Raw genomic sequence first — 24,066 nt, forward strand, 5'->3', positions numbered from 1 at the left:
CACCCAGAGGATGAGTCAGAATAATTTTAGTAACTCTGTGACATTTTGTCCAGCGCCACCATCAAGTCAAAATATCCGCTTGACACAAACACTTTGGTCCCTACGCAACTATACTGACAACTCTGGCCTGATTTCTATGGAGTTTGCTGTAGTCATGGTCCTCAAGTGCCACCATCAGTCCAAAGGTTTAATTGTACACAAGATATATCAAAATCAAATGGGCAAATAGCAATGAAATTCATTGAGCACAGCTTTGACCTGTGCGCTACTGCCACCTTCAGAACAAACTTTACCTTTTCATTGTTGCTACAGGTAAGGCTCTAAGAACAATAATATTATCAGTATGCTGTTGGTTCTATTTCAAATTTTAGTTTTGCAGTCTATAATGAACATTGCCAGCTGTAGGGGCTGCTAGCATGCGTTAGGTTTTAAGTCCTGTTTGTACAAGTCTGTATGTTCTGTCTCTGCATATGTAGCCTAATGGGGAAAATTTGATAAGGTGAATATTTTCTACAATGCGTACAGTTTCATATTTGTCATTTGTATCTTAAAACACCACCCACATGTCCATATCTACATTGAAAGCACTGGTGGTCACTTTAATTATTCCTCCTGTCTATGGAGGTAAGCAAGTCAAGTGTTTTCTTTCCCCAGAGTCACAGTCTTTTAGAACAAAATTCACCCTTTTGTTACTCTCCCTCCATCACAGCTTAATGCAGAAATACTGTCACAAGGAGAGAATTTTGGTACTAATTCTTTAATACATACTTATTCATATGTATGAAAGTGTTGCAGGAGCAGTGTGTTCGGATAGTTCAGACTGTATGTTCAGACAGAAAGCAAAGCAAATTGTCACCTCACATCATTCATGCAAATTTGACTTCTGGACCGTTTTATTTTATTCGCCCCAGCCAGTCAATAGTTGGAAGCTAGCTAGCAACAGATGCACCGCCCATCTCTTTGGGAGTGTGCCTGTGTGTTTGTGTCATGGACTGTATAAAGATGGACATAGCAAGATGTGATGTCACCCATTCAGTGTTTCCTCTATATTCATTCAACAGCGGCGCTCAGCAATTTTGCAGCAGCGGTGCACCACTGCAAAATTTCCCATGATCATTAATATCAACGGGCTACTAATAATTTTCACTCACACACTGTGCGAGCACAATAACACCCTGCGTTATTGTTGAATTGTTTTGAGTCATCCTCCCTCTCTTCATTCTTCAAATGAAATCTACGGGAAAGGTACAAGAGTAGCGTAACTCTGTTAAGGAATAAGGCATAATATGTGTGAACATAGCGTAGCGCAGTGAGTGGTTAAGTGAGAACGAAGAGAGAACGAGCAGCAGAAAAGTGAGCTGTATGCAAGCGGAGCAAAGGAAAAGTTTAGCAGTAAGTTGTCAGTCTGACAGTAAATGTACAGTACAGGCTACAGTGTGTCAGTTAATAAATGCTGCAGCTCCTCAAGACCAAGAAAATACTCGTCTTTCCAAGGGGGTTAGCCCCTAAGTTAGCAACAATGCGTTAACCTAACCTGGCCAGGCTCACTTAAGGTGGACTGACCTTTAAGCTGGGCCAGCAATTGTCATTTTAGTGTCAATCTCTGCCACTCTTTAACAGAGAATGGAGAGATGACTGATGATAGCTGATGAGTGTCTTGAGTTTTTAATAAACTCCCCCCCTCCCCCGGGGGTACCACCCCCTGCTGCCCCAAAGCAGTCATCCTAGGGGAAACACTGCCATTGGTTTGCATTAGAGCCAGTTTGAAGTCCAGAGTTGCAGCTTATGTTTGACGCCATTTATTCCGTTTGGAGCCAGGATCTTCCAAATAAGTAGTGCAGGGTGTTGCCTTTCACACTCTGGAAACACATCCCGCTACCTCGGACTTCACGCTTTGGCTAATGTTAGCTACTTTAGCTAAATTGTGTTAACAGGGCAGATATTGTAGTCAAAGTCAAACTTTAAACAATAGTGCGACAATAGTGTGACTCAGCGGGAGTCCTGGAGTCAGGGAGAGCAGCAGATGAGCCAACTGTCAATCACAGCTGTCAATCAACACCCATACAACAGAAATCAAAGCTACTATAGGTCTTCAAATCAATGATGAAGTCTTCAAAATAGAGGGTCTGAATTTAGATATTGAGACCATAATGACGTGTTGAAAAAATGAAAATAGTATTTCCAGAGAGAAATTGATGCTTTTTGAATGGGAGTCAACTGGAGCATCTAGTGGCCAACTGTGACATTGCACTTTATGGTACTTCCACATTGGAAGCAGATTCAAAAAGCCTAGGATACATGTAATTTTTTTTTGCTCAATTTGGAACATTTCCAACCCATATGGATGCTTCTTCATGTCACTTTGTACCACCAAGGAAAAATTTGTGTCTAATCGCGTCTTTCCATTGACTTGGTATGCAATATACGCCACATCAAATTCGCTACACATTCGCGACACAGTCAACAAGATGATCTCCTAAAAATTTCAAGTGGGTAAATTTTGATAAATTAACCACATACTTCCACATAAATCTAAATAATAAATTTCACCTAAAAAAATCAACACTAAATTTGACACAAAAACAGTAGTACAAAAAAGATTACTTATTTGCTGTCCTCAGCCATCACAGCTGGTTGATACAGTGGTAGTGTAAACTTCACACAAGAAGCTAAAATGGGAGAAGAAAGAACACCTTTGGACTTTTGTAATGTACTTAAAATGGACTTCAGGAGAATACTTGATCCATGACTGCTGATGTTTTGCAAATCCACAATAACACAAATACAAAATCCAGATTGAGAAAGGTCAAGTTACCACACAGTTTTCCTCACATTATCATAGACAGTTAGTGTGTTTGCATATATGTAGATGATGTTGTATGTTGTATACATTCACATACATTTTGTTTCTTGTACATGTTCTCGTTTCTTCTCAGCGATGGATTATTTATGTTATGTGTCAGATCATCCTTCAGCAGTGCATCTGACACTCAGCACTGCCAGTAAAAAAGACACTAAGTTGAACAGTGATGCGTGTGTTCATTACAGTCCACTCAACAGTGGAGGGTCTAACTTCAAAGCCTCTCTTCAGCCCTCAACCAACTGTGGTCACGCAGCCAAAGTGTCAGTGGGTGAGAAGTTATGTACCAGCCTGTTTTCTCTGTCCTCTCTCTCACAAAGGAGCACTGCCAAAAAGACCTTTTTCTTTCAAACCAAAGAGGTTTTTTTCTTCTAGTTTGGGGAGAAAACAGTCTGCTTTTACAGCAGTTTGATGAGGAAAACAAATTGAACCTGTCCTCTTTTCTCTTCTCTCCCTCCTTCGCTCTTTTTTTTTTCTTTTTAGTTCTGCCCAGACAGGGTTGCCATGACAACCCAGCTTAGTCCCATTGGGTCTGGCTCACCTTCTACATGCTGTTTTTTTTATTTTATTTATTTTCCCACCATCTCATAAGACCATCTTGCCAAAAATTACACATCTTCAATGTTATCATGTTGCTTTCATCTGTTTCTTACTGTCAGGTTTACAATAAATCACATTTATTTCTTTGTGCTTGACTTTTCATTTCACACTGTGTTATTCATAAAGCATCAAAAGCAGAGTTGACACCATAGTATGAACACTATCTTTGTATTGTCGTGGTATTAATTCACAGAAATGTCATTACTGCTCTACCCTTTCTATTCCCCTGTTTTCAATTACACATAATGTCCTCTTTTGTTCTCCATTCACGAGAACAACTTGCCAAATTACACATCTCACAGTCACATAGTAACCTTTTCTTTTTGCCTTTCTTTTTGTTGTTCGTCTTTACAATGATCAGCACTCTGGCAGAGGCAGTGATCCCAACCTCCAAAACAACCTACGATCTCCTTCAGCCTCACATTGGAGTGGAGACCATGTCATCACTCTCCATGAGATGACACAAAAACAAAAAACAACTGAAATGAAACCTGCTGATGCAAATAATTATCATGTTCTCCAGTTTCATCTGACAAATCTGAATGAAGTATTTTTTCCTGGTTATCATAACTCATTGTGAGTGTGTGATTAGTGGCATTTTTAAAGCATGTGAGCCTAATCTAACAGTCAGATGGTGCTATTTTTAGTTTCAGCCAAATTTAACTGTTGACAGCCAATAACAAAGCAAAAGATCAAATCTCAGATCTGTAGAAATTATTCTGTTTTTTGGAGCGAATGACACATTTCACACACAGCATCCTCAGGTTCGCTCATTAAGCTGCCAAAATGTCAAATATATAAGCACAATGCGGTCACATGATCATCAAATTCAGAGATATTTACAAGTAAAAGATCAATTAAGTCAATTACAAAAACACAGCGCAAAAGACACATTAAACAGGGGCAAACCATTATATACAATGGCAGCACATACCGTCAATGTACCATGGACTATGAATATTAGCAGGAATATAGTAAATATTAAGAAACAATTTTTAAATGTACTAAAATTAATAAACAATAAAGAACAAACAAAATATTGGTGGAGGATTTTTTTTTTTAATTAATGAGCTCTATTACAACATTCAAAAAAATTCTCATATCTCATGCAGAAGTAACTAATAACTTCCAGGGATCTGGTGTACAGTGAGATATTTAGTTCTATAACAGTGATTTGTCCCGCACTGTATTGAAGAAATCTTTCCAGTTGTGCTGGAGTAACTGAAATCTTTAGACCAGTACCAAAGTAGTTTACAATGATACTGGAAGTAGTTTGGAATAAATTGTTTTTAAAGCAGCATTAATTGATTTTTTTGGCCAGCTGGGGGCAGCAGAACAAACTCAAAACACAATATTGACATATAGTATCATCACATGACTAACACATTAGCAAACAGTGACCTATTTACATCAGAGGTGGAACAACATTAACATTTATTTAACATTATATTTATTCATGTTTCTGGCCACCCAATTACAATGTTAAGTCCAGTATTCCCTCTCCTTTTAGCTCTGTTTTCAATTTGTCAGTTTTATCAGCGGGTTTATCAGAACTTTTCCACTGAACAGCTGCTTGCTGGTGCTGGAGACGAGGCTGACGAGAGTGGAGTTGTCAGCAACCCAAACAATGAACTAAAAGAAGCCAAAATTCACAATAAAGAGGGGAACCAGAGAGTTGGGTGCTAATTCTTATTTAAAAATAATGATTATTCTTGTCAGTGTAAAAGACCTCTGAAATATCAATAAAACCCAATTTCAGGTGTACTGTATGTGTCTTATTGCACAGGCCTCTACTATATACATAAATGACACCATTTGTGTGTTATGTGTGCAGCGGTGTACTTGGAAATAAATTAATCCCAGGACTTATCCGCTGGGACCAGGGGGGTGGGGAGGGGAGCACTTTAAGGGGATGCAGGGATAGTAAAGAGGTTCCGAGAGAAGTTTCCTGTTAGACAGGAAATCGATTACACAGCCATGTGGAGGGGAAGCATCTGATCTAATGTACAGTCACTGAATCAATATCTGGAAACTGGGACAGCAGATAGAGAGACAGAGAGAAAGAGAGACAGTGGGGGGACAAATAAGACAGAAAGAGAGAAAACTATGACAGAAAACAAGACAGGTTCAGAGTGGTTTGCCCAACATGGAAAAATGTGGAAACTGCCTTCATAAAAGCACTGAAGCTGAAACTTTGGCGTGGGGCTTAAGTGTCAAATTGAATGTACTTCTTTTCTTTTATATCTGTAGTTTGCTTAACATACCAGAAAAGCTGCACGGTCGATTCCAACATGTTGAGTAAAACTGCTGAGGCTGACCAACCTCTCTTGTCTCCTCTCTAGCTCTGTCAGGCTACAAGGTTACTAACTCTGCTCAAGTGTATTAATTAGACATATGGCTGCCACACTTCAAAGAGGATAACATCCCTCTAAAGGATATGGATATGCTCTCTCTCCCTCCCACTCCTCCTTCCCTCACTGAGATCACACACCATACCTGCACGCTTCTGCAGCCTGACGAGGAGCCTGAAAAAATGGAGTGACTGAAAGCACATGCAACAAGGCCACAAAAACAGACTGCTACAGATACTTGACTTCAGCCAGAAAATAAAAAAGAAATGTTGTGAAGTCAAATGCAGCTTTGAAACTAATCTTCAACAATGACTAGCAGTTTTTTATAAAGATAGGAAAACATATGTGTAAAAGCACTGTGGTTATGTTAACAGCATATGTTCTTGGGTGAACTAGCTAGCTTTCAAGACGTAAGCAAAGTGGGAGTAACTCCAGAGTTTTTAGCTAGCTAGCTGCATACCGCATTTCCTCAAATAAAAGACAGTAGTCAATTAAAAGCTCTGATAATGTCCAGGGGCATGGTTGGCACCAACAAATAAAAGCCAGTCCCAAAAACAGGCCGTGGAAAAACACAAGGGTGGATAAACTCCTGGCGCTTGTTATATAATGTTCATGTCAGTTAAAGCTATAATATGTAACTATTCCACATTAAAATGTCAGAAAATGACTAGATCTATGTTATATATTTTGTTCAGTTGTGTACTTACATTATCCCAAATGTTTCCAACAGTTTTCAAACCCAAAGAAATCTGTAATTTTAATCAAGGTAATGGTCCGTTTCATTTGGTCACCTGTGAATGGCATCATACCCCTCTACCAAAGAGTATACGCATACAAGATAATTCATCAGTGTTGTGGTCTAAATTGACTTAAATTCAGTTTTAAGCCACATTTTTATAATAAACTTTTTAGATATTGGGCGTTTTTAACTGTACCGTTCAACTAGATGAAGGATTTTAGTCATCAGACGTATGGATCTTAAGTTATCAGAGAAACAAACTGAGCAAACGTTAGCAGCAGCTCAGCTCACACAGAGCCCCTCCCAGACGTCGTCTGTCCATGGAACAGTGTCGGTGAAACACTGATTTTTTTATGTGAAACTGCTTTATTCAGTGTTTTCACTGATTTTAATCACTGTGTCCATTTGTTTTAGAGAGGAGAAGACCTCTGTAGATCATTCGGCTACTGGTAAAAAACCTCCTGAACAATGAACACTGACGGAATCCCAACCCAGAGAAGCTGGTTGTTTAACAATGAAGACAGCAACTCCCATGATCCCACACTACTTCACAATGTCATTAAACTGTCTTTTGTTATTGTTTTGATTAAGAGACCCCTAGCGGCAGAAATTACATATTGTGTGTTTAAGCATAAATAGTAGTTACCTGGATGTTACTCCAGTTCTATGAGTACATGCGTATTCCTCTAGCCGACCATCACAGAGAGGGAAGTGGCACAGCTAGGAGACGCAATATTGTTTAAATACGGGAATAACGACGCATATTTTAATAATAATGATGGCAACGACACTGCATCAGAATGGCTTGGCTAAGCCAGCGAGTATATATTCATGGGCATGTTACCCACATGTTACAACTAAGTGACACACAGAGAAAAAGGTTCAGGATGGAACTCAAGCATTAGAGTGATTGTTATAGAGTCAGTGATGCAGTAACAAAAATTTAATACAGCAAACGGAACCAGATCATAAAACGAGGCTTGGTACTAAAATATGAGCAAATATACTTATCAATCAGAGAGAATTCTAATAAAGGCAGCTGAGGTAAATAAATACCCCAGGCACCCTATTTGAGGAAATACGGTATTTCAAGAGATGGTGATTACAGTCAGTCGGCCCTCCGCTTTAGTCAAGATAGAAATATCTTAACAATTATTGGATAGACTGCCATGTCATTTTGTATAGACATTCATGTTCCTAAATACAAACACTGAAATTTTTTCATTACTTTGGTTCATGACAAAAGACATTATCAATATTAGCATGCTAACACACTAAACTAAGATGGTGAACATGATAAACCTTACCTGCTAAACATTAACATGTTAGCATATTAGCATTTGGCTCAAAGCACTGCTGTGTTTGAGTACAGGCTCACAGAGATGTTAGCATGGCTGTAGACTTTATCATGTTGCTACAATACACAGACTGACAATTTAGTTTTAATTTGAATGCTAGAAATCTTTGCTTTCATCTATCTGTCACTGTGTTTCCTTCCTGTTGACTTGATGTCTTTCAGTTGGTGTTATTGAAATAAGTGGATGTGATTCCTGGAGGAGCTTCCTCCAGTCAAGCAGAGCGGAGATGTTAATCCTGACTGACATGGCCCAACATTTACCCCTACACATCATCCTTCCCATCACCATCCTCCAACCTGTTGGTCTGTGGGCACAAGCTGAAGTGCACACACATAAAATGAACCGGTACATGTCCTGCTGATGTTTTTACACACCGTCAAGAAAACGAAAAGTACTAGAATCCCAGCACTACTTACAAATATTTTTAAATCACAGTTATCAGTTCAGCTCTTTCCACCATTTGAAATTAAACTTTAAATTATTTATAGCTGCTGAATGTCTAGAGGAGTCTTCTGTGGCTGAGAAGCTACCCAGAGCAGAGATATCAGTGTCAGAGTGGAGGATTAAATATTAAATATCAGCTATCAGCTCCAGACCCTCTGTTATGGCAGAAAAAGCTTCCTTGTCAGTGCTGTCAGATGAAAGCTCTTTAAAAAGGGTTGCACACAGCATCCAAGAAGTCAGCTTTACAGGCAGTGAGAGAAGCAGCCTCATTTTTGGATTGAATGCCATGTATGTGAGCATTCATATTATGAGCTTAGCAAGACTATTCAGGTAAAACAAAAGAAAATAAAGAGGACACAGTGAGCGACCAAGCTCACAGTGGTAAGCTCACACTTTTGACAACACACTAACTCAGAGCTCTATTTTGGCCTCAGCTCTCAGTGGTGGTGTTAGAGTCACCGTGTGAGAGGGTGGCGCCCCCTAAAGGGTCTGAGGCTCTGCTGTGAGATGGACTCATTACAGCAGCCACCGTGCAAAGGTAAAGCTAATGTTAGTTTCCAGCAGATAAGATGTGTGCAGAGGACACGGCACTGAGCCTCTCTAATCTCCACTCTTCTTCTGTCCATTTACTCAGGGTCTTGGCAGGTTTCACAAAGACAAATGTAAAAGCTTTAAGGACTTCTTTAATGCTACCTGGAATCCAATTGTAGACCAATTCAAAATCCAGTATCCTGCAGTGTGGAACTTTTACATATAAATGAATGTCTGTTATATTCAAGCTCTTGCCAAACGAGTTCACACAATGCTGATTAAGACTATCAGCGCCAGATAAATCTCTCTGTATTTTAACAGTACAGGGAGTTTTTGAATCTCATGTTGGTGGCAACATTCCTGCACTGGCCGTTTGGCCGTTAATTGTGCAGCTCTTGTAGATTTTCCAAGTGTTACAGGACCAAATGAACCAAATTCTGATAGTGAAACGAGTCATTTCGCGGAGGTTGTGTGATGCTCAAAACAACTTATCCACCGTTTTATAACCGCAACAGTAGGTTACAGCCAGTATGTACTGGCCATCAGGAAATACTGGGACAAATTCTGGTGGGCCGGTGGACTGTCAAAACATATCCGGACCTCTCTGTGTTTGTCATTCGGGGTGCACATAAGAGCGTGCTGCATGCCTTTGTCAGGGAAACACAACGCACCCTTTACTCTCACTGCTAGAAGAGGGAGTCAAAAGTCCCACACTCCAGCTTTAAGAAACAAGACTGTTAGACGCAGCCCTTTTCTGACTAATTATAAATAGAGAAACCTGGAAAACTATAAGTTAGCAGAACATTGGAAGCAAAAAAAGTTCTGGATCTTTTAATCATATCACATGATCTTCATGAGCAGATGGATTCTGCTTTTAAACCATTATGGAGGAAAAGCCCCTAAAAGAGCAGAAGAATTATTTTAGACATAACTCAATCCTGTTCTGATGTCCTGCTCTATATCCTAAAACATGTTCCCAGTTTTGATGGAGTATGTTGGCTCGATGAAGAGCTGGCACTGCTTGAGGTGTGAGCAGTGATTAAGGTGAAGCCTGTTCATGTCTGGGTTTGCATATAGTTACTTGCCTCATTAATTCCACTGTAAGTGGGACCATGGACAAGAGGTCAGTGGTACTCTGTTGGTCATTTTCACCCTATTTTAATCAGCAAAGGCTGAGCGTACCTGTTCTTTTTGATCATCACATTATTTAACACACACACACACACACACACACACACACACACACACACACACACACACACACACACACACACACAGGTATGTGTTCATAGATGGGACTTTTGCTCAACAAATTTGTAGACAGTGTGTAAAGTTTGATAAGACAACACATATTAATGCTGAAAACCTACACAGTCCTGTGTACTGCCAGAAAAAAATCTAAGACAACATTCATTGTCTCCTACAGCTGTTATCTCCTTCATTCTGTAAATTCAGGCCCTAAATAATAATATCAACCTACTGCCTCATCACAAGATCTGCCTTTGATTCATAGCTGCAATATAAAGTAGAGCAAGCTCGACAGCCTTTGGACAAAGAGCTATTCACACCAAACTAAAGCATGCTGGCCTTCAATATTAAAGCCTTGTAGACTGCTCCCCGGAAGCTGCTGATTTAGTCAAGTCAGTGTCTGAGTACACCTGGAGGGCAGATCAAGCAGGACTGCACCAGTGTTCATGCCAATTCCAACTCGTTAACTACAGCTCTTGGGTAAAAGCTTTTGCAGTTAATGTCTAGGAGCAACAACAGCTGAGCCATGAAGTGGTCGGTCATATAAGCTCACAGAACCAAACTGTGTTGGAAAACAGTCTTGACAAGAGCTGTTTGTTGGGAGCTTCATGACGTGCGTTTCCATGGCAGAGCAGAGGCACTCTTAAGATCAACACGAGTGATGCCAAGTGTTGGCTGCAGTTGTGTTTAGCACACTGCCATTGGACTGGAGCAGTGATGACACATGCTCCACTACAAGTCTGTTTTGGTGGATCCCAGGAGAACACTACCTGCCTGAATGCATAGTGCAAACTGTAAAGCTTTGGTGGGAGATAATAATGGTCAGGAGCTGGGGTTTTTTGTCAGCCTGTTCGTTGCAGTTAAGGGAAATTTGCAACAGCATTCAATGATATCTTAGATAACAGTCTTCATAAAACTTTGTGGCAACTGTTGAACCACACCCTCTCCTATTTTCCAAATGTAAAGTAAATTTTAACAGAATTTCCAAGAAATTGTCAAGGCACCGAACTTTCATCCACTACTGTTGTGCAAATATTAGGATCTGTCAAACCTAAAACAATGTGTGAAAAACGTGATGGAAATATGGTATTTATGTTTGTTTCCTGTATTATTTGAGGAATGTTGTTGAGTGGAAGCTTGATTGACCTTTAATTCACATGTTTCATGTTCATCACGATGTATTCACTAAGTCTGTTTCCATAGCACTTTGTCACATTTTCTTATCATTGATACACCAACTTTTCCTCTTGAAGCCAGCATAAACTTTTTTGCAACATTTTGATTTTTTACCGAATTTCTGGCATTTCCACTCAGGGTTTTTTATGCGCAAATTGAAACGGATGCATATTAAAAACACACTTAATGCTCCAGTACATAAAGCTGGGTCCATTTAGAAATGGTTTTTTCTCAGTTTGGTGTGGAAGAACTTGATCTCAACCCCACCCAATTAATCTAAGATGAACTGAAGCATTGACTGCAAGGTGAGAGCTTTTTATGAACATACAGCAATGATCTACTGACAAGTGTGACATTAACCTTTCATCTACCAGCATGCTAAGGCCATCAGCCGAAGCCAAACACTACATCTTAGCCTTATTCACCAACATTCACACAACATGATTTGTATTTACTTGGCTAAAGCTGAATGGCACAGTTGGATCGTCCGGCAGCCGCACTGAAAAATGCAACCAAATGTCCATTCTAGGGGTTGTGTTTCTATGGTCTGCTCACAGGGCTGCAGGATGGATGCCAGCAGGGCAGACGGGTAGACAGTGTGTGGCTACCAGCGGTACACTTATGGGAGAGGGGAGTGTTTGCCGGACTCCTTCCTGAACCGAACAGAGAACCAGGTGTCAAGTGGCAAAGCTCAGTGAAGCACGCTGAGGGGATGAATGGTTTCCTGAGTAAACTGCAGTCCCTTCCTTCACAAACACATGGTTTTTACTAAAATGTCCACTGAAAAAGAGGCCATAACCCAGCCTGGTTTGTATTTTATTTCTAATTAGGCCTGGAGGTGTAAAGTCAAATCATGTAGAGGCTTATCACTCTCCAGAAAGAACTCTATAATACATTTCATCAATAATAAATCAAGATAGAACAACAAAAACAAACAAAATTACAGGGTTGACTAACTTAAATCCCACCATAGGAGATAAGATAAGATAAGCGCTTGTAAAATGGTCAGTCTGTCTGACCCATTACATGTCCTGCTCCTATCAGTAAGGCTAATGTTATTGTATTTGCTAACAGAAAATGGAGAAAACTAGCGAACCATGTTGAACAGATAATCATGGCACACTTGAGATGTGTGAGGAAGGATTTTGGATTCATGACCATTGATAAAAAAAAAACTGATAGTGGGTGAAATTTTGGTTAGACTGTTTGCTGACTTTGTAAAATCTGTTGTCTTAACATTAGCTTTTAACAGTGAGGCAAACTTGATTTTTTTTAAAGTCAACCCTATAGTACCATGGTTTTGAGAAATCCCACTTCACCCTCCACCTCAATACAATGCAGGTGAAAGGAATTTCGTTTTTTAATGCTGTGAGCACCACAAAAGAAATTGCATGTACCTCCATTGTATTACGTTGGAGGCAGAAATCTGAAAGAGAGATACATCAAAACCTTACCAAATAAAACCAAAACAGTTCTGCAGTTTGGTTGAACAACCCTTAAATGCTAGGAAATATAATACAGTCCATTCAAAATTAAGTCATCTCAACTTCTAACCTCTACATTTATTAAACTAGTAGACCACACGATTATATGTTTTCATGGTTAATGTCTATCAGTTGCACTGTATTGTCTTAATTTTGTAGCTATTGCTAACATCAGATTGAGTCTTTTTCTGGTTATTGCTGCCTCACAGACACTGAGCTTGTAAAACAGAGGTGAATGCAAGGAGGCGATTTGAAAACACACCACGTGTAATATTTTTGGCTTGATGGATTATGATGCTGACATGGCAGGCCACTATTTTTTTTTTTGCATAAATAACCTAACAATTAACACACAATCAGTTGTAGAAATGACCACATTTCTATTTCAGTATAACATCTGTATACACAACATTTGACATCATTAAGGTTTTTAATAACAGCTTGTCTTGAGGGCAAAAAGCAAACTCATGTTTCCACACATTATATGACGCTGTTATCCCTGGTGTGCCATCCTCCATTTTAATAGAAGTCCTCCATTAGTGACCACAGAGCAGCACAGTGCAGACATTCAATAACCAATATGTCAGCAGCAGCATCCACTTAATGAACTCTACACATCATGACATCCTGTGGCTGTGAACACATACTGACCATGAAGTTTTGTTTGGTTTTTCTGCAGTGACCACATAAACACAAAAAGTATTTCTGCCTTTTAAGACATGATGAATGTGCTGGACTTTTTCCAAGGCAATGATTATCACCATAGCTCTTCTAAACCTTCTTATATAACTATACTGCGTACACACTGAAGCTCCATGACAAAGATGTAATAAAAAGCATGCAGAGATGTGTGGAATCTGCAGTTCCTTCCAGACTGACTCAGACAATCAAACACGAACAGCCATCACCCAGGCTGGCATTTCAAAGCTGATGGGCGACAGTAATAGATAACACATATTGAGAAAAAAATAATGTGCGTATGTGTGATGACAGGGCATGCTGTTATGCTCCATTTCTATGTGAGTATATTAATCAAGCTGTGTCAAGTCTTTTTGATGTTGAGAAATGGATCCAATGCAAAATTTATCCACCACAGATGGGATTTGACATACAGGTGTGGTAGGGGGGCTGCTAGTCAACATGCACCTTGAAGTTATATGGTGACATTTCACCATATGACAGTGAGGGATCAACAGTGTCACTGATAAGCCTGATCTCAAATTTGACCATGCACCTGATGAATTATGGCAAAAAAAAAAAAAAACAGAATCAGTGAACCTAAAATGGAAAAAAAAAACAACTGACCCCAAGCCAGTGTCTACTAAAAACATAAAACTATGCATGTATTCTGTTGCAACTGTGGTTCATGATACAAGTGAGATTATTCCAGAACAATTCCAGCATGAAGGCAGTTTTTGTCCAGTTTACCAATCCTTTTTTACTAGCACAGACTGTAGTTTTGAAGTAGTTTTAGTTTTGTAGTTTTTATGGATGCTTTTAAGCGCATAAATGCAGATCTCAGACATGAATTTGAGTCAAACCAGTATTAGATTTGAAGAACAACAATTTGCCATGCACTATCTAGTCTAAGTTTAGGTTTGAGAGAAGCTCTTCTGTACAACTGCAACAACAAACAAACCAGCACGGTTGAACTGGAGGCACATTTACCAATAAATTCTGAAGATAATCTAGCGATGGTGTATATTTTTCCACAAAAATATGGTCTGATAGCTGTCAGATGGTGGCTAAAAAGCAGTTGATATGTGTCCTTGTATAAAATTATTAAAATTGTTATTAAGTTAATTGGAAAAAACCTGAAGGTCCACTTACTAGCTTTCTGTCAGAGTTTTCAACTGCATCTCACAGTCTTCATCAGCGGATAAAGACTGATAGTCGAGCCATTGCCATTTGTGATGGCGATGGCTCGGCCATCAGTCTTTATTATTATGTGACCCAAGTGTGGAACTTTCAAGTGTGCCAGCAAGTGGTCATATACTGTAGCTCCAGAAAAAACTAGCAAGTGGACTTTGAGTTACTTTCTTTAGCTTGACTGCAACAGCAGAGCCAGTCCTACAAACCCGAATGTCTGTCCAAGCCCATCACTGACTGACTGAGTGATGAAGTTACACCATTGGTAGGCTGAAGGCAGCCGAAACTAAATATCCCAGAATGCATTTCGTACTAATTCAGAGGAAGTACAAAGGGTGCAGTATTATTTGTTTCACTGAGATGTGGCTACACAAACAGATTCCAGACACAAATGTGACTATCCTTGGATTCCACACGGTTCGTGTGGATAGAGACACCACTGCGAACAGTAAGAAGGAAGGAGGGGGACTTGCTGTGCTTGTTAACACCAGATAGTACAATCTGGGACATATCTCTCATCTCAGCTGCTAGCAACCAGGTGATGTACATGGAAATGACATGTGTATCACACAGTTTTAAACCAACGCACCAAGTTCAAATATACTTATTTTTATATATCCAATTATGATGTACACCTGTCATACCGCCGCCGGTAGACATTTCTTCCATGCATTCGCCTTAAGGTCGCCACCGGCTCTTGTCTGCAGTCCCAATCAATCTCATTCAAATCTCCACACAGTCCAGTGGCAACAGAATGGTAGACTGCTCCTTCTCCTTCTCCTGGTAAACCTTAAATTGTCACTATCCACCTGCCATACTCCTGAGATGATTGGCCAGTCAATGTCCAACGTCATCCCCGGGAGAACATGATCCAGTGAACTGATCTGTGCAGCTCTTTGGTAATTTACCGCTGGCTCTAATGTCTCTGTAGCATTTTGATATATAATTTCTTTTGGAAGATAAATGTTGATCTCACAGATGAATTTAACAAATGTAGCTACCAAATTAGTTTGTCTGAATGTAAAGTGAAGCTTCATGTTTTTACTGGACAGAACAACAGCGCTGCCTCTTGGGCTCTATCTACAGATATCACCATATTTCAATAGATATAAATGTATTAAAATTCATAGATCAGTTATTATCAAATTTTGTTTTATTCTATTAAGCTACATAACAGTTTGGATTTGTATTATAGCTACATTACAGACTGAATAACATAATTTATTGCATCTCTCTGAAAAAAAGTATTAGTGGAGCTATGAGTTGTGATTAGTTTGACACAGTACAGTCAGGTAGGTGTGTTGAAGCTGAGCTGCTGCTGTCAGCAGGCAGAATGATTGTACTGTGTCCTCCTGTCCTCAGAAGTTTGTACTCCCGAGTCGAACTTGCCAAGTCCGAACTAGAAAGTACACAAGTCCGAACTTGGCGTACATGGTATTGAGAAAGGCCCTATGTCAAATTGGCTGCAGTCAAAGCCTGGCACACTTCCTGGGGGCCTGGTTGCCACACCTTGCCACTTCCTGTGTCTGTTGTTTCAAATTAAAAGCCCTCTAGTATTTCATACACAGTCCAACCATATACTAGGTCTTGTTTTTTTTTTTCAGACAACTTTTTCTAATGTCAAGGAATTTCAAATAATAATATTGTTTAATTGTTATTGATTCTTAAAAAGTAAACATTTAGAGTGAACACATTGTAGATATGATAAGTCTCTTTATGTAAAAAAAAAAAAGAGGACAGCAATTTCATTTTGTCAAAATCTAGCATTTTACAGAATATAACTGAGCATGAGCTACTGGTTTAAAGATTTATTCTAGAGAGGAATGGCGCAAATGGCCCATGTGGGAAAACAGTCATCTACTTCTACAAGCTATTAATTTGAAACAGTGAATGACTTTTCAAATGTATATGTTTACTGCCTGATATTACCAATGTGATTCAACACGACAAAATGGAGGTGTTAGCTTCTAATTTTCACCTGTACAGACTGAGTTGTTTCCTGGACTGAATTAAATGTCAGCAAATGAGTCCGAGAGGGTTGACAAACATATCTTAATTTGTGTCATATAATTGTGATATAATATAAAAACATCCACATGAAAGGGATCAACACCAAACCACTCATGCTGGAATAGTCTCACTGCCACAGTGTGTCACCTGGAACAGGTTGCCGCCAAATGTTGTCGAGGGAATTTTCAGTTTCAGGGTCTGGCTTTTCTCCCAGTCTAATTCCCAGTATCTGTTCCAGTATCTGCTCCAGTATCTGTTGTGATTTAAAAGGCTTTTTTAAAAAATATTTGTCCGATGACAGATGGACTAAAAAGTGGTCTTGTTGCTGTCCTATGCATGTTTGTTTAATGACTGAATGATGAATTTTCATTGGATTTGTGGGCATCATTTGTCAGCTGCTGCGGAATGAATATGTGAAACACTGGACTGACTGGTTGACAGAATGGAACGGATGGACGGAAATGCCAAAGATAAATCCACACAGGCTGGATAAAGGAGAGACCTGTGTGGCACGGTATGGTACGTTATGTGAGTAGGAACAGTGGCTTCACGAATCCTACGTACATGGTCTGCAGGAGGCTCTGTGGAACCGTGCAGCCAGCCTTGGGAGGGAAGTTCCAAAACAATCCAGGTCCCATCTAGCAGCAGGTATAAAAATACAAGAGACAAGATCTACTGTACTGGTGTTGGTGCATTGCAGGTGCAAAGGCAATATTAAGATTCACAGAATTATGAGAGGAGACTTCATGCAATAATACTACATAGACCAGACTGTAGGTATCATTAGGTAGGAGGAACCTGTAGAAATTGCCATAAAAGACGAGGGAGAAAAATGTGAAGGTTAACAGTTAATGAAAGAAGACTGGAAGAATGACACCTTTATTCCACTATTGTAGCTATTAGATCTTAAAATCATTTTTTTAAAGAAATAAAAGTAGCATCTGCAGTCCTTAGAAAAGCCAGTGTGGTTCTTTAAAGCTGGATTAACTGACTTGTATCAGCCTGTAAAAGTGGCCAGAAACAAGTTCAACAACACAGACTGTAATTAACAGAAATAATACTGTACTCTCATTTCCCAATAGACACAAGGAAGCTAGCTAATTAGAGCAGAGATACAGAAACATCTAGTAAAGAGGAAATATATCAGCATGCAAAACACGGTAATAACAACCCTGCTTTTCCAGTGGCTCACTCGCAGTGCCAACCTCCATTGTTTAGCTGTTGAAAATGCCAGGGAGTGGGAGGGTGGAAGGGCTGGGAGGTAGGTGGGGGCTAAAAGTGGGGTTTATGGACTCCAAGGAGCAAGAGAAGTTGTTTCAAAACAGTAACACAGAGAAGGTTTTGATTTACTCAAAATCTTCAAAATCAGTGAGTCACCAGTATTGATCAGCAACTGTATGAATCATAACAAACAGATTAGCATCATTTTCTTCTAAAGGAAAGCTAAAGGCTAAAGCTAAATGGCCTCTTTTCCCTTGAAGTCAAACTGAAATTTGAATTCTCCTAACACTTTGTGTGAGGAAATGTAAACTATATGGATGCTACAGCTATTGTGTATATTTTAAAAAATCATATTTTTCAAAAAAGGATAAAACAGACCACTTTTTGGATTTGTGGAAAAGTTTGAAACCTCTGTGATGGACATTTCCCATGAAAGTGGTTGACTGATATCCTGCAAGCCAAATGTAAACTTCCATATTATGCTACTGACTAGAACAGATAATACTGTATAGCCCTATAGACATTGTTTCCTGACATTTTAACTAATCCTTACCCTATCAACAGTTAGCAATTTAAGCCGTCTACTCATTTACAGCATTCAACATTTAGAAAGACCTGTCGTGCTGTTAAATTTGCATTTAACTGGGAAATCTGAAGCTAGTTAGACTAGCTAGTTACTTTTCATTTATGTTATCTCAGTGCCTGCTTAGTTATCGGCAGCTCTTGCATAGTCAGTGTTATGTTAGTTCCACATTATAGAAAGGAGGACATCTAGCTAGCATTAGCTGTCTCTCTGGCATGTGTCCAGATCTGGTGATGGCATATGACCATATGCCAAAAGTCACAACAACAGGTTGTCCTGTGACCTCAGCTCTCTGTATGTTACCTGCTGTAACGTGCTGTGGTGCTATCACTGTAAAAAAAAAAAAAAAAAAAAAACCTTTAAATTTCTTATTTTTTATAATTGAAAAAAAACCAGGAATATACAGATTTGAATTTTAATTTCAGTTTGACTTGGCTACTGCTACAAAAAATGAGAAATCCTGTCTCCAAACATGGTCTAACTGGAGCAGTGATAAGGTGTGAGCTAGCATTGCTGTGTGGCTCCATGTTGCTCATGTAGGAACAAAAGCAGGAGTGTATTGCTCTTTGTAAATCTATTTATAAACCCCGAGCTGGGAAACAGACCCGCTCCCAACGGGAAGACAGGCTCGGCTTCAGTGACTGTTTCATGTGCTGAAGGAGCAGCAGTGTATAGTGAAAAAAGCCAATAAGTTTTATAGCTTTAAAGCAGAATGTGAAAAACACTCCCTGCAAGGAAACGATAAGGGAGGTGGAGTTCTGGATCCTATGGAGAAATTATGTAAGAGGACCAAGCAAAAATGGGACATTGACAGTGTCGCCGTAACAGGGTTTAACCTTTAACAAGGTTTTAAGTGTGATATGACAAATAATGAACTTTGTCACATCTTTCTGCTGACAATATAGTTGTGCTTTAAAACATCCAATCACTGGAAAAATATATGTTTTTTGTGAATCTTATGAGGTTTATTATTATCAGTTATAATCATTTGAATGTAAAAATATGATTATCCTGATATATTTAAGTCTTTTCACAGATTAAAGTGCCTTATTGTATCTTTAATTTTACAAAAGAGCACCCAACCGTATTATTTTTACCATTGTGCCATCATGCAGCCTCAATTTTTCAGGTGTTGTCAGCAGCATACAGCAAATGCAGGCACATTTGGGGCACCGCTAACCTGAGCCTGCACCAAATTCAATCAACTTTTATGACTTCCACCTACTGTAGATTCATCATCCACTCGCCTCAGTCTGCTACAAAACCAAACACCATTTTCGTCAGCACACCCTGCTCCCTCCTCTCTGCAGTTATACGCCACTTTAAAATCGGATCTGTGGTGTTTACTCAAAGTACAGAGACTTTTTTTAGAAGCAGCAACTTCAACACAGCATCGACATCAGCCCAACTTTATTATTTCATATAAGTAAGAAAAGACATCATACAGGAGATTGTTGATAGGCAGCTCTGCTTTGCTTTACAGTAAATGGCACATTTTGTTTCCTACGGGGTCAATAAATTCAACCTGTCGACATCCTATTCACGCCAATGCAGAGGCTGCCAGTGGGAGGTGTGTGTGTGTGTGTGTGTGTGGTGGTGAGGGGGGGGTATAAAGTATAGAGTACAAAGCCTCAGCAGCAGTTTTCACACACATCGTGCCAAGAATCCTGTCCTCATTTTAACATCCTCCTCCTCCTCCTGTAGTCCTCTAACACAAAAACAGCTACAGCGCATGAGAGGTCTGTTCTTACTTTCCTGGACAGATAATAAGTAAAGTTAAAATAATATGCCCATGCTTCACAAAGACTTTTAGCCTTGATTACGGCACAAAAACACTTCAGGGTGACAGTTTTACACACATTCTCAGGCAGAAACTGTTCAAATGAATGTCATGCTCCAGAGAGACAAAGCTTTACTATACCTGTGGTGTAGTTCAGAGCTTCTCCGGGTGGTTCGGTCTGGTTTAGTTGTGGTTTTGGTGTCTGTGTCGGGGTGTGTGCGTCCCTCGGGCTGCTAAGAACTGAAAGAGTGGAGTATGTTGCTGAGTGTGTGTGTGTCTGTGGGTGCACTGGATGAAATGAGAGAGAGAGAAGAGAGAGGCAGTCTTTCTCTCTCTATCTATCTTTATCTCCCTCCCCTTCCTGATGATAAACATAGAGCACGTGGCTTCACCAATGATGCAGCACACTGAAGATCACAGAGAGAAGTGACAAAGGGAGGAGAGGAGAGAAAAAGAGCTGAGGAGAGAAGAAGAAAGTGATGGAGTTGAGTCTGGTGGAGAGAGAGAGATATGTGTGTGCGCATGGTTGTATATTCCTGTGTGTGCGTGTGTGTGTGTGTGTGTTCTTTTGTTCTTGAAAGCAGGACACTGCAGCTCAGAGTTGGCAGACAAATGCAAGCTTTGAAATTACTCATGCTTTTTAGAGTATGCTGGCAAACTGAGAATGAATTCATCCAAATCAGAAAGAAAATATCCTCTTTTGCACATCAAATTCTGACACGCTGTGACTGGATATTCACAGACAACCCCACTCTCACATAGATTCAGGCAGACCAACACAACAGCCCGCAGGCGACCAGAAGAGCTTTTCTGTCTGGTTAAAGCTACCGTCAAAGGAACTGACCATGTTTGGGTAACTGGGGCATGAAGTGATGGAACACTGATAGCAACGTCAAACATGTGGCCCCGACAGATCAATGGCTTCAGCAACCCGTGCAACAACTTCAGTGGGTTTTGTTATGTTGAATGTAAAATGGCATGTTTATGAGGACAAATATTTCTCTCTAGTTGTTTGTACAGCTCTCTACATACCTTTCTTTTTGTCAGAAAAACAAACCTTGTTTTCTGGTGTCAGTTTGGGATGTACAGGGTTCCTCAGAAGATGCAGGAGAGCAGGGTTCGGTCTGATCTAGCCATATTTGTACATTACACTGCTGTTGTAGCCTGGTTCAGCCCTATGAATCTCATATTTTGTCATTTTATTTGTGTCTCAAATACATCTGGTGTTGCTCTTGTGACAGGCTGTTTGAAGTTGAAGGAACAATCTGAGCCAATCAGAGGCTGTATGAGTAGGACTGAAGTTAGTGACATTATCAAGCTGTGACAGAGTCAGGGTGAAGACCCAGTGAACATATGTAATCTAAAGCCACCTAAGTTCACCTTTATTCATTTTCTATGAGATGAGATTCTCAAAGCAAGGTTGTTTACTTTATGCAGATAAAGATGAAAATCGCCGGGAAGCTCTGTAGTGATTTGCTGAAAAACAGACAAATAAAATGTGATGCAGTGGTGGGCAACAAAGTTTAGTCTTTTCCAGTTTTGGATAAATATCTGTGGAGAAGAAAAGTATGAGTGTAGTTTCTGGGATTCCTCTTTTAGTATGAACCTTGTCTAAAAGATTACAGATACAAAAAAAATAGAGTGATGCTTGGTGCATGCCATTGGCAAATTTCTGGAGAAAGTCCAGGTGTTTGTTTCCACAATGTTAGCTAATGACCAAACTACTTGCTAGCTTGTAAGTATTGAAACCAGGACCCCAGGAGGAATGTCGGGCTGTGAACCCAATTTGACAATTACGGCCAAATCGTGTAATTACAACTTCCCAGTCTGTCACATGATGCACACTGGCCCAAAAAGCCTTTTATTCTGTAAACAATCAATGGAAATGGAGCAGCTGTAAAATGGTGAATACATTTTTCTGAGCATCACAACCCCTGTGAAATGACTCGTCTTATTATCAGAATTTGATCCATTCAGTCCGATAACATTTGGAAGTCTAAAAGAGCCACACAATTAAATTATTTGATCCCAATTCAAATGAACGAAGAGCCAACCAGAAGTCAGCGGTATCCAGTCCTTCTTAATACATCCATGGTTGAAAAGCCTACAGCGACATGCTAAAAATGGCGCTGTTGCGTGCTGTGTTCACTTCCAGTTGGACTTCATTATCAGATAGGTCGAGACAAAGCAACAAAAACATTGGGATACCTTAAACAAGTATCCCAATATACTATTGTTAGTACTGAGTAGCTAAACTGCATGTAACCATAGAATATACAAATTAAACATGTCCATAATCTCCTCCCTTTTTTTTTAGCAGGGTGAGTTTTGTACAGTAATAGCAGACACAGTCTTTCCTGACTGCTCTCACTTTCACACTGATTAGCACTGACTACCTTAGCTACATTGACTAACATGTTGGATCATAGGTATCCCTGTTTACTGTAAGAACCATGACCAAAAGGCAACTCATTGGCAGCTATGCTAACTTCACTTGCAAGTGTTAGCCATTTAGCTCATTATCTGTCTGCTTAAAGGATAAGCCATTAGATAGGTTAAATAGGCAGTCCTCAATAAATCTTTGTAACTGCCTCCTTGAGTTATTTAAACAAAGCCTCTCTTTTTCTTTTGCAAGCGCTTATCATGCAATCAAAACCATTTAATAGCCTCTTTAAGCTAGCTCACTCAGGTGTTCTCACACAAAAAAAGAGGAGAGAACTTTTATTTCTATTATCTTCCTATATCGTGATTGTGTGTAAACGCTTATTCAAACAGCGAGCTGTTTTCCTATTATTATCGCCAGAGTTAAAGGTATAGTTCGGATATTATCAATGCCAAAGGTAAAGGGATAGTTTGGATTTTTTGAAGTGGGGGTTGTATGAGGTACTTATCCATAGTCAGTGTATTACCTGCAATAGATAGGTGTCAGCACCTCCCCCAGTTTGGTGAAGCAAGCGGGAGTACCAGCATGGAAGCTAAGCAATGTACTGGTGTGGACAGGGGCGACAGAAAAACTTATTTTAGCCACCTAAATAAAAGCCCACTTAAAAAAATCAATATCAGTTTAAGTGTATGCTATATTTAGAATATTCTCACCACTTTACCTTACCATCAGACAGTTCTATGGTTGAGGAAATTTAGTGCCAAAGGAAAAAGCTCTCTGATGGCAAGGTAAAGTGGTGAAGATTTCTAAATATAGTGTGCTCTTAAACTGATATTGATTTTTTAGGTGGGCCTTTATTTAGGTGGCTAAATTATGTTTTGCTGCAGGCCCTGTCCACAGCAGTACTTTGCTTAGCTTCCATGCCGGTACACCTGTCTGCTTCTCCAAACTGGGAGCGTGCTGAACCAAATTTATTGGAGGTCATACACTTGACTATTATACAACCCCACTTCAAAAAATCCGAACTATCCCTTTAACTGAAAACAAGTCTCTAACATTGTCAGAACAAAATCTAATTCTCCCTCAACAGAAATATGACAGTGTGTACAGATATTTTGGCTACACCTGTACTTCCTCCTCCAACTGTAACACCATATTTTCATGTAGTCTAACTTGACAAATCTGACCAGGTCTTCCCAGCTTACCTCTGATCCCAAGGGTACTTACTAATTGGCATAGTTTGTTTGGAGATTTCTTTCCAATTGCCTTGCTGTTAGTTATTGGCAGAATTCTCTTTTCTTGGACAAAATTATATCTGAATTTGTTTGTATTTCAGCCAAGAGTGTCAGTGATGTTGGCGTATTACATATTGCTATTAAAAAAGAGCCAGTTGAGCCAAATGAACCAGCTGGCTCTTGCTGCTACAAAT

The 24,066-nt window shown here is 39.6% G+C and overlaps 1 protein-coding gene across 2 annotated transcripts in view; it reads right to left on the reverse strand.

Moving 5' to 3' along the window:
- ndrg4 (NDRG family member 4) overlaps positions 1–20,528 on the reverse strand; it is a 56,164-nt gene extending 35,636 nt beyond the window's left edge. For both annotated transcript variants that reach the window (XM_042411258.1, XM_042411257.1), the window contains exon 1: positions 20,396–20,528. The gene's annotated coding sequence lies outside the window, so the exon portion shown is untranslated. The remainder of the gene's footprint in view (positions 1–20,395) is intronic.
- Between the last annotated feature and the right edge of the window lie 3,538 nt (positions 20,529–24,066).

The sequence above is a fragment of the Thunnus maccoyii genome, chromosome 5 (genome assembly GCF_910596095.1).
Source record: "Thunnus maccoyii chromosome 5, fThuMac1.1, whole genome shotgun sequence".
Classification (NCBI taxonomy): Eukaryota; Metazoa; Chordata; class Actinopteri; order Scombriformes; family Scombridae; genus Thunnus; species Thunnus maccoyii.